Genomic DNA, 17,608 nt, shown 5'->3' on the forward strand with positions numbered 1-17,608 from the left:
AAGCAAGCCTTTCTCATGGCTGGGATACTTTCCTTGGCCATTACGAAAGCGTAAATCCCCTGTAAATGTCCCTAAAACCTGAGAATGAAGCTGTGATGTCTTAGTGGTTCAGTAAGATCATGTCGCAGAGCTCTCACAGTGTAATGTGGACTAAAGTTATGAACAACAAACAATTGCAGGCCTGGTCCATAAGAAGAAACCTACACTCGGTCCTCCATGCTTCCTTCATCAACCTGCCTGCTGAGTGTGCTGCAAGTCTCCAACCCGCACCCAGTCCAACTCCTGCACCGCACACTTCCAAATGCAGTTATTCCAAAGAAAGTCCCAGCTCTGTCCACACTGGGGCCCCTAATCTCAGCTGAGTCCTTAACACAGGCCAGCATTCTAAGGTCTATTCCTAGTCAACTGGCCATTCCTTCTTTAACCTAAACTCATCCTCCTCCCCAGAGAACTAATCCTCTCCTGATCTCAGTCAACAGCACCACAATCATCAGAAAAATCCTTTAGACCCTTCCCCCTCCCTGACTCATCCACCTGAAAAGTTACATCTCCTAAATATGCCCCAGATCCTTAAGGGTGTGGTGTGATCCTACAGTGGAATACCATTCAATGGTTTAAAAAACCACTAACAATAAATGAGTAAAAAATGGCTACAAGTTTCATTATAGATAAGCCTCAATAACATAATATTGAATGAGAAAAGTCACAAATAAATATATATTGTATGGCCAGGAGCAGTGGCTCATGCCTGTAATCCCAGCACTTCAGGAGGCCGAAGTAGGCGGATCACTTAAGGTCAGGAGTTTGAGACCAGCCTGGCTAACATAGTGAAACCCCATCTCTACTAAAAATACAAAAATTAGACTGGTTTGGTGGCAGGTGCCTGTAATCCCAGCTACTCAGGAGGCTGAGGCAGGAGAATTGCTTGAAGCTGGGAAAGGGAAGTTGCAGTGAGCTGAGATCACTCTAGCCTGGGTGACAGAGCCAGACTCTGTCTCAAAAAAAAAAAAAAAAAATGCATATAGTATGATTCTGCCCATATATAGTGTGAAAACAGGAAAAATAAAGCAGTATTTCACCTGTCATGAATGGCATTCTATGGTAGGTTGTATGACAAGGCCAAATATAGGTGGCCATTATCTATATGTTAGGGACTGAATGTTTGTGTCCCCCAAAAATTGGTATGTTGAAACCTAATTCCCAATGTGATGGTATTTGGACAAGGTGGAGCCTTTGGAAGGTGATCAGGTCATGAGGGTGGAGCCCTCATGAATGGGATTAGTGCCCTTCAAAGAAGTGGCCAGTGAGCTTACTTTCTTTCTGACAGATGATGATTCAATGAGAAGGCAGTAGTCTAAAACCAACTATGCTGACATCTTGATCTGGGACTTCTAGGCTCCAGAGTGTAAGAAATAAATTTCCATTGTTTATAAGATATCCAGTTTATGGAACTTTGTTATAGCAGTTCCAAATGACTGAGAAAATACCACTTCTTCTCTATATTATTACTGTTTTCTTAAAAATAGAAACCACCTGGTTGCAGTGAGCCAAGATTGTGCCACTACACTCCAGCCTGGGAGACACAGCAAGACTCTGTCTAGGGAAAAAAAAAATGATAATAAGAAATAGAACCTACCTAGATGGCAGACACTAGTATCTACACAGGTAGATGAATGGAACACAGAAAACCTGGTCAAACTCCTTTATTTGATGTCATAAAAATTAAAAACCTCCCCAAAGTTATTACTTTACATTCGAAATGAATTAAATGTAATGTTATGGTGTAGATATACATAACTCAAGTGATTGGTACTCTCAGGCTCATTCTAGAGCATGCTTTCTGCATCATCTTTGTAAGCATTTATTAAACTCCTACTGTGTGTCAGGCGCTGTGCTAGATCTAATAATACAAATATAATAGAACCAATAAACTTTCCATTTTCAGGGGATTCACTGTCCACTGGAAAGGGGACAAGGAGAGGACAACAAACATTTAAAAATTACAAGCCCAAGAAGAAAGTGCTATACTATAATGGAGGTGCTATAATAGAGCTTCTGTGGGAAAAGAAACAAGCAAGCCAAAAAAAACACTTAATTCTTCCCGGAAGTAAATCTGGGAAGGCTTCACTGGGAGGATTAGTTTTGCTTTGTTTCTGTTTGGGGTTTCTTTTTGGTTTTTTTGTTTGTTTGTTTGTTGGTTGGTTGGTTGGTTTTTTGCAGATGAAGATGAATTCACAGGTAGGAAGAAGTGGAGGGATACTTTCTAGGAAGAGAGTGCAGAAGCATGCGAAGGAAAACCAGCAAAACACATTTGGGAAATGAAAACATGAGAGAATCTGGCTAGGTGCAGTGGCTCACACCTGTAATCCCAGCATTTTGGGAGGCCGAGGCAGACAGATTGCTTGAGGCCAGGAGTTTGAGACTTGCCTGGGCAACGTGGCAAAACCTCATCTCTACTGAAAAAATTGGCTGGGCATGGTGGCACATGCCTGTAATCCCAGCTACTCAAGAGGCTAAGGTAGAGGATGGCTTGAACCCAGGAAGTGAAGGTTGCAGTGAGCAGCGATCCCACCACTACATTCTAGCCTGGGTGACAGAGCGAGACCCTGTGACACAAAAAAGAAAAGAAAATATAGGAGAATGAGGCCAGCCGCGGTGACTCATACCTGTAATCCCAGCACTTTGGAAGACTGAGGCAAGCAGATGACTTGAGGCCAGGGTTAGAGACCAGCCTGGCCAACATGGAGAATTCTTGTCTCTACTAAAAGTACAGAAATTAGCTGCACGTGGTGGCAGGTGCCCGTAATCTCAGCTCGGGAGGCTGAAGCACAAGAATTGTTTGAACCTGGGAGGCAGAGATTGCAGTGAGCCGAGATCGCACCGCTGCACTCTAGCCTGGGCGACTGTCTCAAAAAAAAAAAAGAAAGAAAGAAAAAAAAAAAAAGAAAATATAGGAGAATGAAATCAGAATATGAAGGCTATAATATGACATGTCCTTTGATATTGCAGACCATCGATCTGCTAACTACAACCAGTTTTATAAATAAAGCTTTACTAGAACACAGCCATGCCATTTGTTTACATATTGCCTATGGTGCTTTCACACGACAATGACATAGCTGAGTAGTTACAGTAAAGACCCTTGACCACAAAGCCCAGTATATTTACCATCTGGTCCTTTACAGAAAAAGTTTGCCAACCCTTGAAATAATGCAGAACAACATAATGGTTGTAAGAGAGAGTACAAAGGCATAAATCCCTGTTCGCCCTGTTTTCCCTACACTATGCCATTCATTCATGATGTCAAACATATCATACATATTTGGGCAACTTCTATCCATTAAAAAAGATTACCTCATTTCTGCAGAAAAATATGGTTTCTTCACGAGAGTTACTTGAGATTTTCAAGGATCTTTCCATTTAAGTCCTGAATGATAAACACAAGGGTTTTTCTTTGTTTGTTTATTTAAAGTAGAGGCAGAAGTCTCCCTATGTTACCCAGGCTGATAGGCATCAGTCACCACATCCAAGCCACAAGTTGGTCTTAACTACCTTTTTTTTTTTTTTTTTTTTTTTTTGAGATAGGGTCTCTGTCACCCAGGCTGGAACTCAGTGGCCTGATTACTGCTCACTGCAGCCTCGAACTCCCCAGGCTCAGGTGATCCTCCCATCTCAGCCTCCCAAGCAGCTGGGACTAGAGGCATGTGCCACTAAGCCCACTTAATTGCAACTTTTTGTAGAGACAGGGTTTTGTCACTTTGCCCAGGTTGGTCTTGAACTCCTGGACTCAAGCAATCTGCCCACCACAGCCTCCCAAAGTGCTGGGATTATGGTAATGAGTCACTGCGCCCTGCCTAATTATCTTCATTCTTAATCTGACTGGGGCCTCTGTGGATTCTAAATATTTGAAGTCTGTTTATTTCAAATAAATCCAACTTTGGTCTTTAGCTCAATATCAGTTAACAGTAAATAAGAAATATTTTAAAACACAGTATTCTCTGGACATAAAAAATATCCTATTTTGCTACCCAAAGCTTATTCCAAAGTTCTTATAATAATTGTTAAAAGCCAAAAGACCAGGCTAGATGTGGTGGCTCACATCTGTAATCCCAGCACTTTGGGAAGCTGAGGCAGGAGGAATGTTTGAGTCCAGGAGTCAAAGAACAGCCTGGGCAACACAGCGAGACCCTATCTCAACAAATAAATTTTTAAAAATTAGCCAGGTATGGTGGTGCATGACTGTGATCCCAGCTACTCAGGAGGCTGAAGTAGAAAGGATCACTTGAGCCCAGGAGGTTGAGGCTTCAGTGAGCCATGTTCGTGCCATTGCACTCCAGCCTGGGTGACAGAGCAAGATCCCGTCTCAAAAAAATAAACAAAAACTAAAAGACCAATTGGCAGAAACAAGTATTTAAATTATCATGTATAACAATCCTTTTATAGTTCATTTCTTTTTTAAATTATTTTTTGTCTCTTTTCCTTTTGTAGTTTGTGTGTTGAGTATTTACACACATGTGTGAGCTGTGCCTCCCTCAAACCTTGTTACAATGTCAATGTATTTATTTATCACCTCAGACAGGTGTCTGACACCTGTCTGAGGTGATAAATAAATAAATAAATTCTCAACCAGGCGAGGTGGCTCACGCCTGTAATTCCAGAACTTGGGGAAGCTGAGGCTGGTGGATCACCTGAGGTCAGGAGTTTTAAGAGCAGCCTGGCCAGCATGGTGAAACCCCGTCTCTACTAAAAATACAAAAAACTCAGCTGGGCATAGTGGCAGGCACCTGTAATCCCAGCTACTTGGGAGGCTGAGGCAAGAGAAGTACTTAAACCCAGGAGACAGAGGTTGCAGTGAGCCAAGAGCATGCTGTTGCACTCCAGCCTGGGTGACAGAGTGAGACTCTGTCTCAAATAAAGAAATAAATAAATAAATAATCACTTATTGTTCCAATTCAATACATAATTGAATAATAATAGCTAATATTAAATAAGTATCTGTGTGCCAAGTCCTGAGCAAAGCACTTTATGTAGCTTATTTTATGTTAATCCTCACAGTAACCCTATGTGGTAGGTCTTATTAGTATTCCCATTTTTCATAGTCTGTCTGCACTAGGGCTTATGTATTCAGATCAATAAACATTTCTGGTGCACCTGTTATGTGCAAGGCACTGTCCTAGGCATTTTGGAGGCTGTAAAGATTGCAACACAAGTGATGATATCACAAGACAGTAAAGAGCTATGAGATATCACAGGAGAAATACAATTGCCTTGGTAGCTCCAAGACAGGAATGACCACATCTCTACGGGAATCCAGAAAGGCTTCACTGATCAGATGTTAATATCCTGGGGTTTTAAAACCAAGGAAGCATCTCTCCTTTCTTCTCTCTCCATGCAAACCACAGGGCTCTGCCACTGGCCTTTAACAGAGGCACCGCTACTGCAGAATGCTGCCCACACAACTCCATCTGGATTTTTGGCACATGATTGTGAATCTCTATTTGTCCAAGACATCACTCTTTGTGACTCTGATTTTGTATTTCGATTCTACTTCTTGGTGGTGTTGCCTACTCATGAATTGGTTCCTGACCATGGTCCATTCCAACCTCAGCCTGTCTACATCTCCTGGAAAGAACTGATAGGATTCAGCAGATCATGTCTATATAGCTATTCAAGTTCTTCAAAGCATCTTCCTACCTAAAGAAAGATATGAAGATTTTCAAGTGTATCATCATGTCACTGAAACCAATTATTAAAAAGTATACATAGCAAGAAATATTGGATTGTATTTGGCAGTGGTTGTGAAGATGCAAAGTATTTGGGGGAAATATCTGGGGCACATAAAAACATGCCTGACTCCAACCCACTTGTATTTTTTCAATTTACATTTTGTAGATGAACTGTAATAACATGCCATCAAAAAAGAAATACTCAAGGCCGAGTATGGTGGCTCACGCGGTAATCTCAGCACTTTGGGAGACCAACGTGGGTGGATCATCTGAGGTCAGGAGTTCGAGACCAGCCTGGCCAACATAGTGAAACCCCACCTCTGAAAAAAATACAAAAATTAGCTAGGCAATAGTGGCACACACCTGTAATCCCAGCCACTGAGGAGGCTGAGGCAGGAGACTCGCTTGAGCCTGGGAGGCAGAGATTGTAGCGAGCAGGATCATGCCACTGCACTCCAATCCGGGTGACAGAATGAAACCCTGTCTCAAAAGAAAAAAAAACATTTTCACAGGAATCAGCAGAATTTTCCAAGGTCCCATCCAAACCACTCTGTACATATGCATAATCTGAGTATCAGAATTCCCTTTCTTCTGTTGATCACCCTTTTGTTTTGTTGAGACAGAAACTCTGTTGCCTAAGCTGGAATGCAGTGGCATGATCTTGGCTTTCTGCAACCTCTGCCTCCTGGGTTCAAGTGATTCCGGTGCCTCAGCCTTTTGAGTAGCTGGGATTACAGGAACATGCCACTACATCTGGCTAATTTTTGTATTTTTAGTAGAGATGGGGTTTCACTATGTTGGGCAGGCTGGTCTTGAACTTCTGGGCTCAAGTGAACCTCCTGCCTCAGTCTCCCAAAGTGCTGGGATTATAGGCATGAGCCACCTTGCCCCGCCTGGTCACTGTTTTCTTTTTGTGGCCATTAGAAGCTACCAATGAGACAACTCAGAGGATGTCATGTTCAGAGAGCTAATTAGAATGAACTTTGCTACTCTTTGACTTACTTGAAGAAGCCTACCTTGGGCAAGAAGTTTCAGAGAATGGGAAATTATTCCATGAGCAACAGGTCAGAGTTTCCTCTCTAACTCCATTTATGTCTCTTCTTGGGCATGATCAACTCACTTAGGGAGACGGTGTGGTCTAATGGAGCAATCAGTAAACTCAAAATAGAAAGATTTGAGACCAGGTTAACCATTAAATTATCGTAAGGCTCACCTCAGTTAATCCTGCAGTTTCTTCCTCTGTAAAATGGGTGGGAGTAAGGCACATGATCTCTGAGATTCCCTTGTGGTTTTAACATTCTCTGACTAGGTTGCTTTGCATTCTAGACATGCTCATTCTCTTTTTTTTTTTTTTTCTCGAGATGGAGTTTTGCTCTTGTCACCCAGGCTGGAGTGCAATGGCATGATCTTGGTTCACTGCAAACTCCACCTCCTGGGTTCAAGTGATTCTCCTGCCTCAGCCTCCTGAGTAGCTGGGATTACAGGTGCCCGCCACCACGCCTGGCAATATTTTTTTTTCTTTTGTATTTTTGGTGGAGAAGGGGTTTCACCATATTGGCCAGGCTGCTCTCGAACTCCTGATTTCATATGATCCGCCGCCTCAGCCTTGTAAAGTGCTGGGATTACAGGCGTGAGCCACTGCCCCACGCGAGACATGCTTATTCTCTTATGCTACCCCTCAGGTTGGCTTCCCTCTGTACAATGGAAGAAATTCTTAGAAATGGCAGAAGTTAGATTTTAGGCCAAAATCTTTAGTAAAGATTAGATTTTTCTCTCTGTGGACTAAGATAAGACAAGCACTACCTCTCAGTTTGACGGGGACAAATTGACTTTCTCCATGATGACCTCAAATCAAACTCATAATGTGCTTATCTGGTGCCAGATAATGACGCCTACTGCAAGCTGCCCAAGCCCCTCCTTGTTTATTCACAGGTTACTTTCCTAAATGAGGCCTTCCGGCCACCCTATCTAACTATACATGCCCCAGAGGCCCTAGCCTCACCTCGGCTTTATTTTTCCCTTGAACACTTGTAATCATGTAACATATGATATATTTTACTTTTTATTTATTTATTTTTTTAGATGGAGTTTTGCTCTTGTTGCCCAGGCTGGAGTGCAATGGCGCGATCTCGGCTCACCGCAACCTCCGTCTCCCAGGTTCAAGTGATTTTCCTGCCTCAGCCTTCCAAGTAGCCAGGATTACAGGCATGCGCCACCATGCCCGGCTAATTCTGTATTTTTTTAGTACAGAGAGGGTAGGGTTTCACCATGTTGGTCAGGCTGGTCTGACTCCTGACCTCAAGTGATCCATCCGCCTTGGCCTCCCAAAGTGCTGGAATTACAGGCATGAGCCACCGTGCTGGGCCAATAATTGCTATTTTTAAGAGTAGAATGTAAGCCGGGCACGGTGGCTCACATCTGTAATCCCAGCAGTTTGGGAGTCCAAGGCAAGCGGATCGTCTGAGGTAGGGAGTTCGAGACCAGCCTTACCAACATGGAGAAATCCAATCTCTGCTAAAAATACAAAAATAGCCAGGCGAGGTGGCACATGCCTGTAATCCCAGCTATGCGGGAGTCTGAGACAGGAGAATCACTTGAACCTGAGAGGCAGAAGTTGTGGTGAGCTGAGTTAGTGCCATTGTACTCTAGCCTGGGCAACAAGTGCAAAAATCCATCTCAAAAAAATAAAATAAAATAAAAATAAAAATAATAGCACATATTAGGCTATCTGGCTTCATATCCACTTAGCCTCATCCCAACTGACACTATATTTTATCTTTTTTTGTGAGATAGTCTTGCTCTGTCTTGCCCAGGCTGAAGGGCAGCGGTGCAATCTCGGCTCACTGCAGCCTCCACCTCCTGGGTTCAAGTGATTCTCCTGTCTCAGCCTCTCAAGCAGCTGGGATTCCAGGTGTGTACCACCACACCTGACTAATCTTGTATTTTTAGTAGAGATGGGGTTCTACCATTGTTGGCCAGGCTGGTCTTGAACTCCTGACCTCAAGTGATCCACCTGCCTTGGCCTCCGAAAGTGCTGGGATTACAGGCTTGAGCCAGCATGCCTGGCCTTATTTTTCCTTTTTATAGAAACAGGCTCTCACTATGTTGCCCAGGCTGCTCTCCTGGGCTCCTGGGCTCAAGTGATCCTCCTGACTCAGCCTTCCAAGTAGCTGGGACTACACATGGGTGTCACTATGCCTGACTCTAAGTGTCACTATTCTAGTCCAAGCTGACATCCTCTCTTTGTTACCTGACATTTTGCCACAGTTCCTTTTTTTTTTTTTTTTTTTTTTTTTGAGACGGAGTCTGGCTCTGTCGCCCAGGCTGGAGTGCAGTGGCCGGATCTCAGCTCACTGCAAGCTCCGCCTCCCGGGTTTACGCCATTCTCCTGCCTCAGCCTCCCGAGTAGCTGGGACTACAGGCGCCCGCCACCTCGCCCGGCTAGTTTTTTGTATTTTTAGTAGAGACGGGGTTTCACCGTGTTAGCCAGGATGGTCTCGATCTCCTGACCTCGTGATCCGCCCGTCTCGGCCTCCCAAAGTGCTGGGATTACAGGCTTGAGCCACCGCGCCCGGACCACAGTTTCTTAACTACTCTCCTTTCTTCCTTACCTCCTCACAATCTATTCTCTATATTGCATCCAGAATGGTTTTTCTAAATCATAGATACAATTTAAACTTTTTTAAATGGGCTTCCTGATTCCTTGTTGTCTTAAGGATAAAGATCAAATTTTTGGCCGGACGCAGTGGCTCACACCTGTAACAGTGTGAGTCAACACTTTGGCAGGCCAAGGTGGGCAGATGACCTGAGGTTAAGAATTTGAGACCAGCCTGGCCTACATGGTGAAACTCAGTCTCTACTAAAATACAAAAACTAGCTGGGCATGATGGTGGGCACCTGTAATCCCAGCTACTCGGGAGGATGAGGCAGGAGAATCGCTTGGACCCAGGAGGCAGAGGTTGCAGTGAGCCGAGATGGCACCACTGTACTCCAGCCCAGGCGACAGAGCAAGACTCCTCTCAAAACAAACAAACAAAAAGTACAAAAAATTTACTGGGGGCCAGGCACAGTGACTCACACCTGTAATCCCAGCACTTTGGAAGGCGGGTGATCCCCTTGAGGCCAGGAGTTCAAGACCAGCCTGGCCAACAGGGTGAAACCTCATCTCTACTAAAAATACAAAAATTAGCCCAGTGTGGTGGCGTGCACCTGTAATCCCAGCTACTCAGGAGGCTAAGGCATGAGAATCCCTTGATCTGGGAGACAGAGGTTGTAGTGAGCCGAGATTGTGCCACTGTACTCCAGCCTGGGGACAGAGGGTCAATAAATAAATAAGTAAATAAATGTACTGGAGACTAACACCTGTGAAGAAAATGGGGGAAAAGCCAGATAGAGAGAAGGAGATGTCAGGCTGAGATGTGCACCTGACATTGTCTCTGCCAGCTCATCAGGGAGAATGAAGCAAAGAAGGCCCATTAAAGGAACTCCACTTTGGGCAAGATCACTGGACTGCATAGGCCTTGTTTAGTCATTGTCTGGAAACCACTCCAAAAGTTTGACCTCAGCTCCAAAGCTGAGGCTGACTCAGGCCAAGCCCACCACTGGAGCTGTCAGGGAATGGAACTCCACCCCTGGAAGCTGTCTGACCAGCCTTTTCTTGAAGGTATATCTGAGCAGCACCTGTCAGAGTCTATCACACAAATGAAGCTATACAGAAGGGTTTGCCTGGGGCTTTGAAAGCAGTATCAAAAGATGGGTTCCAAAACTAGTTTGAGCACTGACAGCATCATTGCATTAAGTATGTTTCTCCCAAGGTAACCATTTTTGAGGAAAGGGTACTTATTTGAATACATTGGCCTGGCCCATTTGATTTTCAAAAATTACATCATATTACTTTAGAATCATTACTGCTACATGTACAAGATGTTGAATTATTTTTTCATTTTATCAACAGATATCAATTTATTCGAATTCCTGGATTTTTGACCTAATATTTATGAGGCTTATAAGGTCTTTTGCTTTTTTTCTTCTTTTTAGTTGTTTCTGCACAGAAATTTTTAAAAACTTGCATAAATATAGGAATAGGTAAATTTTTATCATAATATGCTAATACAATCTAATTTGAATTCATGCCAACCAAACTGTGTAAAACATAGATTCTTTAATGGTAATAGTTTGATAAACAAGTAAAATAAAGTGGCTGGGCATGGTGGCTCACGCCTGTAATCCCAGCACTTTGGGAGGCCTAGGAGAGTGGATCACCTGAGGTCAGTTTAAGACCAGGCTGGCCAACATGATGAAATCCTGCACTGTCTCTACTAAAAACACAAAAATTAACTGGGTGTGGTGGTGCATGCCTGTAGCTCCAGCTGCTCAGGAGACTGAGGCAGGATAATCGCTTGAACCCAGGATGCAGAGGTTGCAGTAAGCGGAGATTGTGCCATTGCACTCCAGCCTGGGCAAGAAAGCAAGCCTCTATCTCAAAAAAAAAAAAAAAAAAAAAGTCACTAGAAAATCCAAGCATTTTTGTTTTGGCAGTTTACGTATATATTCGACTTGGTAACTGAAAATGTAAAAATAAGGGTTAGCTAGGCATGGAGGCTCACACCTGTAATCCTAACACTTTGGGAGACCAAGGCAGGAGGATAGCTTAGGCCCAGGAGTTCAAGGCTGCAGTGAGCTAGGATTGCACTGCTGCCTCGGTGACAAGTGCAAGACCTTATCTCTGTTTGTTTGTTTGTTGCTTATTTTTGGTTTTTTGTTTTATTTTAAAAAGCCAATAACATCTAAAATAAGTTTTTCTAAATTTTTGGAAACTGTAGGTAATAGAAATAACCACAAATACTTCAGAAAATCAATATTCTTTTTATTTATTTATTTTGAGATGGAGTCTCACTCTGTTGCCAGGCTGGAGAGCAGTGGTGCGATCTCGGCTCACCGCAACCGGGTTCAAGCCATTCTCTCACCTCAGCCTCCCGGGTAGCTGGGACTAGCGCGCTACCACACCCAGCTAACTTTTGTATTTTTAGTAGAGACATGATTTCACCGTGTTGGCCAAAATGGTCTCGATCTTTTGACTTCGTGATCTACCCACCTCGGCCTCCCAAAGTGCTGGGATTATAGGCGTGAGCCACTGCGCCTGGCAGAAAATCAATATTCTAAGTAAGTTGTTTAATGGGGCCTACATTAGAAGATTCCATTTTAAACATTTTGTGTGGAAACACTATGTTCATATTAAGTTGGCAGTTTCACTAACCTTTAAAATTTATATAGCAAAATAGTTTAACTATTGCCAGAATTTTATTTCCACATCATTAAGTATTTTGCAGTTTCCCTCCTAAGTTAATTATCTTTGTAATTTGTTTAGTATTTTTTTTTTTTTTAATTCTTGGCTTTTTCTACACCCTATACACATTCTCAAACCTCTTTTTGCTTTTTAATTGAGACAGGGTCTTGCTCTGTCACCCAGGCTAGAGCACAGTGGTGCAACCATGACTCACTCATGATGTCAGCATCCCAGGCTCAAGCAAACCTCCCAAGCAGCTGGGACTACAGGTCCATGCTACCATGCCCAGCTAATTGCTTTTATTTTTTGTAGAGACAAGGTCTCATTATGTCGCCCAGGCTGGTCTCAAGCAATCCTCCTGCTTCAGCCTCCCAAAGTGTTGGGATTACAGGTGTGAGCCACTGCACCAGGTCTCAAATTTATTTCTAAAAGAATAGATTCTACATCTTCCCTCACAAGGAAAGGGTTCTGTGGCTTGTCTATATTTGTCTTGGTTGGTTTGTTTTTTTGTAGAGATAGGGTCTCACTATGTTGACCAGGCTGGTCTTGAACTCCTGAGCTCAAGAGATCCTTCTGCTTCAGCCTCCCAGAGTGCCAGGATTACAGGCATGAGCCACTACACCTGTAATCCATCTACATTTGGAAAAGAAAAATTGTCCAGGGGAGATGAGCAAAATTGATTAAACCAAACAAGCATGTGCTGAACCTGACTCTATACAGAACTCTGAGGTATGGAATACCTGGATGCACAGACTAGCATCTGGCCTCTAGCAGCTTGCAATTTAGTGAATGAGAGAAAGACATATACAGAACTTAAAATACACCTTTATAGAAAACTGAAAATGCATGTGGTATAAACATGAGCCTATCAGAAAAAAGAAGAGGTGATTTTAACTTTAAATATGAGCCTTTTAAAATAAATGGCCCATGCAGTGGCTCACACCTATAATCCCAGCAGTTTGGGAGACCAAGGCGGGAGGATCACCTGAGGTCAGGAGTTCGAGACCAGCCTGGCCAACATGGCACAACCCCATCTCTACTAAAAATAGAAAAAATAGCCAGGCATGGTGGCAGGTGCCTGCAATCCCAGCTACTCAGGAGGCTGAGGCAGAAGAATCTCTTGAACCCGGGAGGCAGAGGTTGCAGTGAGCCGAGATCGCGGCATTGCACTCCAGCCTGGGCAACAAGAGCAAAACTCCATCTCAAAAATTAATTAATTAATTAACTAAAACAAATACATGTTTGTATGGCGATTATTTGAAGTCTGGCTCCCACATCACACTGTAACTACCTTGAGGCAAAATACTAACTTATAGTACTGTGAAATCATACTGCCTGGGTTCAAACCCTAGCTTTGCCACTTACTTGCTCTGTGACTTTGAACAAGTTACTCAGCCTCTCAGCACTTCAGTTTCATCATCTGCAAAGTGATACTAGCACCCACCTCTTAGGGTAACTGTGAGGATTAAACAAAATATGATCCATGACCAGGAGCGGTGGCTCACGCCTGTAATCCCAGCACTTTGGGAGGTTGAGGCAGGTAGATCACCTGAGGTCAGGCAAAATGGTCAAACCCTGTCTTTACTAAAAATACAAAAAGTTAGCCAGGGATGGTGGCGGGCACCTGTAATCCCAGCTACTCAGGAAGCTGAGGCAGGAGAATCACTTGAACCTGGGAGGTGGAGGTTGCAGTGAGCCAAGATCTCGCCATTGCACTCCAGCCTGGGCAACAAGAGCGAAACTCTGTCTAAAAAAAAAAAAAAAAAAAAAATGCTGGGCGCGGTGGCTCGCATCTGTGATCCTGGCACTTTGGGAGGCCAAGGCAGGTGGATCATGAGGTAAGGAGTTCGAGGCCAGCCTGGCCAAGATGGTGAAACCCCATCTCTACTAAAGATACAAAAAGTAGCTGGTGGTGGTGGGCACCTGTAATCCCAGCTACTCAGGAGGCTGAGGCAAGACAATCACTTGAACCCAGGAGGCAGAGATTGCAGTGAGCCAAGATCCCACCACTGCACTCTAGCCTGTGTGACAGAGTAAGACTCTGTCTCAAAAAATAAAATAAAAATAAAAATAAAAAAATAAATCCAAAAAGCCCTTAGTGTAGTGCCTGCCATATAGAAATGCTTAATAAAGGGTATTTTTAGGGCAGGAAGCTTTCATCTTTGCTTACTAGTATAGTGCTTGTGACTGGCACCCACAGGTGCTAAATGTTCATTTTGGTCACATAGGAGGACATAGAGTAGCTACAGAAATCACTGTCAAATTCCTTAATTCAGTCAACAAAAATTTGAGTGCTTACTATACGCCAGGCACTATTCCAGGCACTGGGGGTACAGCAGTCAATAAAACAGTCCCTGTTTTTGTGGAGCTTATAATATAATGGAAGAAAGACAGGCCACAAACATGATGTATATGTTAGGTTGGTGCAAAAGTAATATCAGCTTCTGCCATTAAAATTTGCAATAAACAGCCAGGCATGGTGCCTCACACCTGTAATCCCAGTACTTTGTTTGGGAGGCCGAGGTGGATCACCTGAGGTCAGGAGTTCGAGACCAGCCTGCCCAATATGGTGAAACCCCACCTCTACTAAAAATACAAAAATTAGCCAGGTGTGGTGATACACCCCTGTAATCCCAGCTAGTTGGGAGACTGAGGCAGGAGAATTGCTTGAACCTTGGAGGAGGAGGTTGCAGTGTGCTGAGATGGCGCCACTGCTCTCCAGCCTGGGCGACAGAGTGAGACCCCATCTAAAAAAAAAAAAAAATCGCAAAAACTGCAATTACTTTTGCACCAACCTATTAGAAAAGCTACAGTTGACTGGGCATGGTGGCTCATGCCTATAATCCCAACACTTTGGGAGGCCAAGGCAGATGGATGGCCTGAGCTCAGGAGTTCAAGACCAACCTGGGCAACATGGTGAAACCCTGTCTCTACCAAAAATACAAAAAATTGATGGCACATACCCATAATCCCAGCTATTTGGGAGGCAGGAGCATGAGAATCTCTTGAACCCAGGAGGCAGAGGTTGCAGTGAGCCAAGATTGCCCCACTGCACTCCAGTTTGGGTGACAGAGCAACTCTGTCTCAAAAAAAAGAAAGAATTAGCCAGGCATGGTCGCACTTGTAGTCCCAATTACTGGGGAGGTTGAAGTGGGAGGATCGCTCGAGCATGGGAGGTATAGGTTGCAGTGAGCTGACATTGTGCTACTGCACTCCAACCTGGATGACAGAGTGAGACTCTGTCTCAGAAAAAAAAAATAGAAAGAAATGCACCAGGCACGATGGCTCACACCTGTAATCCCAGCACTTTGGGAGGCTGAGGCAGGTGGATCACGAGGTCAGGAGTTCGAGACCAGCTTGGCCAACATGGTGAAATCCTGTCTCTACCAAAAATACAAAAACTAGCTGGGTATGGTGGTATGCGCCTGTAATCCCAGCTGCTCAGGAGACTGAGGCAGGAGAATCACTTGAATCCTAGAGGGGGAAGTTTCAGTGAGCCGAGATCACACCGCTGCACTCCAACCTGGGCAACAGAGGGAGAAATAAATGCCACAGTTGTTTTTGTTTTGTTTTGTTTTTGGAGTCAGGGTCTTGCTCTGTTACTGAGGCTGGAGTGCAGTGGTGTGATTATACTCACTGCAGCCTCAAACTCCTAGGCTCAAGCAATGCTCCCACCTCAGGCTCCCAAAGCACAGAATTACAAGCATGAGCCACAGTGCCCAGTAAAATGCCTGACATGTTGAATGTTTGACAATGACAGATGCTAAAGGACAAAACAGCATAGGGTAAGGAGGACTGGAAGTGTAGGGGAATGGGTTGCAAGTTTAAACAGGGTAGTAAGGGTAAGCCTCCTTGACAAGGTGCTATTTGAGCAAAGACTTAAAGCAAGTGAAAGAGCAAACCATGCAATCATCTAGGTAGGGAATAGCCAATGCAAAGGACCTGGGGCAGGAGCATATCTAGCCCAAGAGCAGCCAAGGGGACAGTGGCTTGAATAAGATGGGAAGGAGTACAAGATGAGATGAGAGAGTTAAAGGTAGGGTGAAGGAGAGGCAAAAATCAAGTAGGTCCTTGTAGATACAGGCCATTGTGAGAGCTTTGGCTTTTACTAGGTGAAACGGGAGCCCCTGCTGAGCAGAAGAATGACTTGTGCTGTCATATGTAGAGATGTAGATATATAGATGTATATTTAAGAATCCATTCAGTTGTTTTCCTGATAACAAATTGGTAAGGAAAGGAGACCAGTTAGGCAACCAGTATTTAAAATAAAAATTTAAAAAAAAAAAAAAAAGATGGAAGATGATGGTAATACATACCAGAGTTGGTGGTAAGTACTGAGATTCCAGGTGTATTTGGAAGGTAGAGTCATCAGGATGTCCTGACAGATTGGGGTGAATTATAAGGAGAAAAGGATGAGAAGGATGTCACCAACGGAAAGGATGAGGTTGGCATCAACCCAAGTAGAGAAGACTGTGAGAGGACAGAATTGAGGTGGGGGAGGGGGTGGTCCTGAGATCAGTTTTGGGCATGTGAAGTGGGGGCTGTTAGATATTCAAGCAGAGAAGCTGAGCAGGCATTGCGCAGTACACAGGAGAGTTCACTTGGAACTTGTAAAAGTGGAGAGAAAGTTGGAGGAAAAAATAAAATCATGAACGTTACAGGATATGAGCAAAATGCTACCAGAGTTCAGAATAATAAATGAGCTCTGCCAAGGAGGGATGATAGAACTTTAGCATCTTGAAGAATGAGCAGGATTCCTGAGTGAAGAAGGGAGAAACAGCGTTCCTGAAAGAGGGAAGAGCCAGGAGTCAGGAAGGGGACAGGGAATGGTGAGAAGCTTCCATGGTCAAAGCCTCGACAAGAGAAGGCAGCAAGGGCTGGGGAAAAGACATGAGTGAAGATTTTAGCCAGATTATAAAGGGATAAACCAAGTTAAGGGAGGAAAAAAATGTCAAGGAACTAACATGAAGATCTATGTTCCTGGTGCTCTGCTTTTTGCTTTCTATGTCATTTAATTTTCATTGTTTATGATCATTTAAAATAACACTTCAGACCAGGCACTGTGGCTCACACCTGTAATCCCAGCCCTTTGGGAGGCTGAGGCAGGAGGATCACTTGAGCCCAGGAGTTTGAGGCCAGCCTGGGCAGCATAGAAAGATCCTGTCTCGGCTGGGCGCAGTGGCTCACCCCTGTAATCCCAGCACTCTGGGGGGCTGAGGCAGGTGGATCACGAGGTCAGGAGATCAAGACCATCCTGGCTAACGCAGTGAAATCTTCCCTCTACTAAAAATACAAAAAAGTAGCCAGGCATGGTGGCGGGCACCTGTAGTCCCAGCTACTCAGGAGGCAGAGGCAGGAGAATGGCGTGATCCTGGGAGGGAGAGCTTGCATTGAGCTGAGATTGCCCCACTGCACTCCAGTCTGGGGGACAGAGCGAGACTACAAAAAAAGAAAGAAAGGAAGAAAGAAAGAAAAGAAAGAAAGAAAGGAAGAAAGAAAGAAAAGAAAGAAGGAAGGAAGGAAGGAAGGAAGGAAAGAAAGAAAGAAAGAAAGAAAGAAAGAAAGAAAGAAAGAAAGAAAGAAAGAAAGAAAGAAA

This window comes from Colobus angolensis, unplaced genomic scaffold (genome assembly GCF_000951035.1).
Source record: "Colobus angolensis palliatus isolate OR3802 unplaced genomic scaffold, Cang.pa_1.0 Scaffold91, whole genome shotgun sequence".
NCBI classification, from domain to species: Eukaryota; Metazoa; Chordata; class Mammalia; order Primates; family Cercopithecidae; genus Colobus; species Colobus angolensis.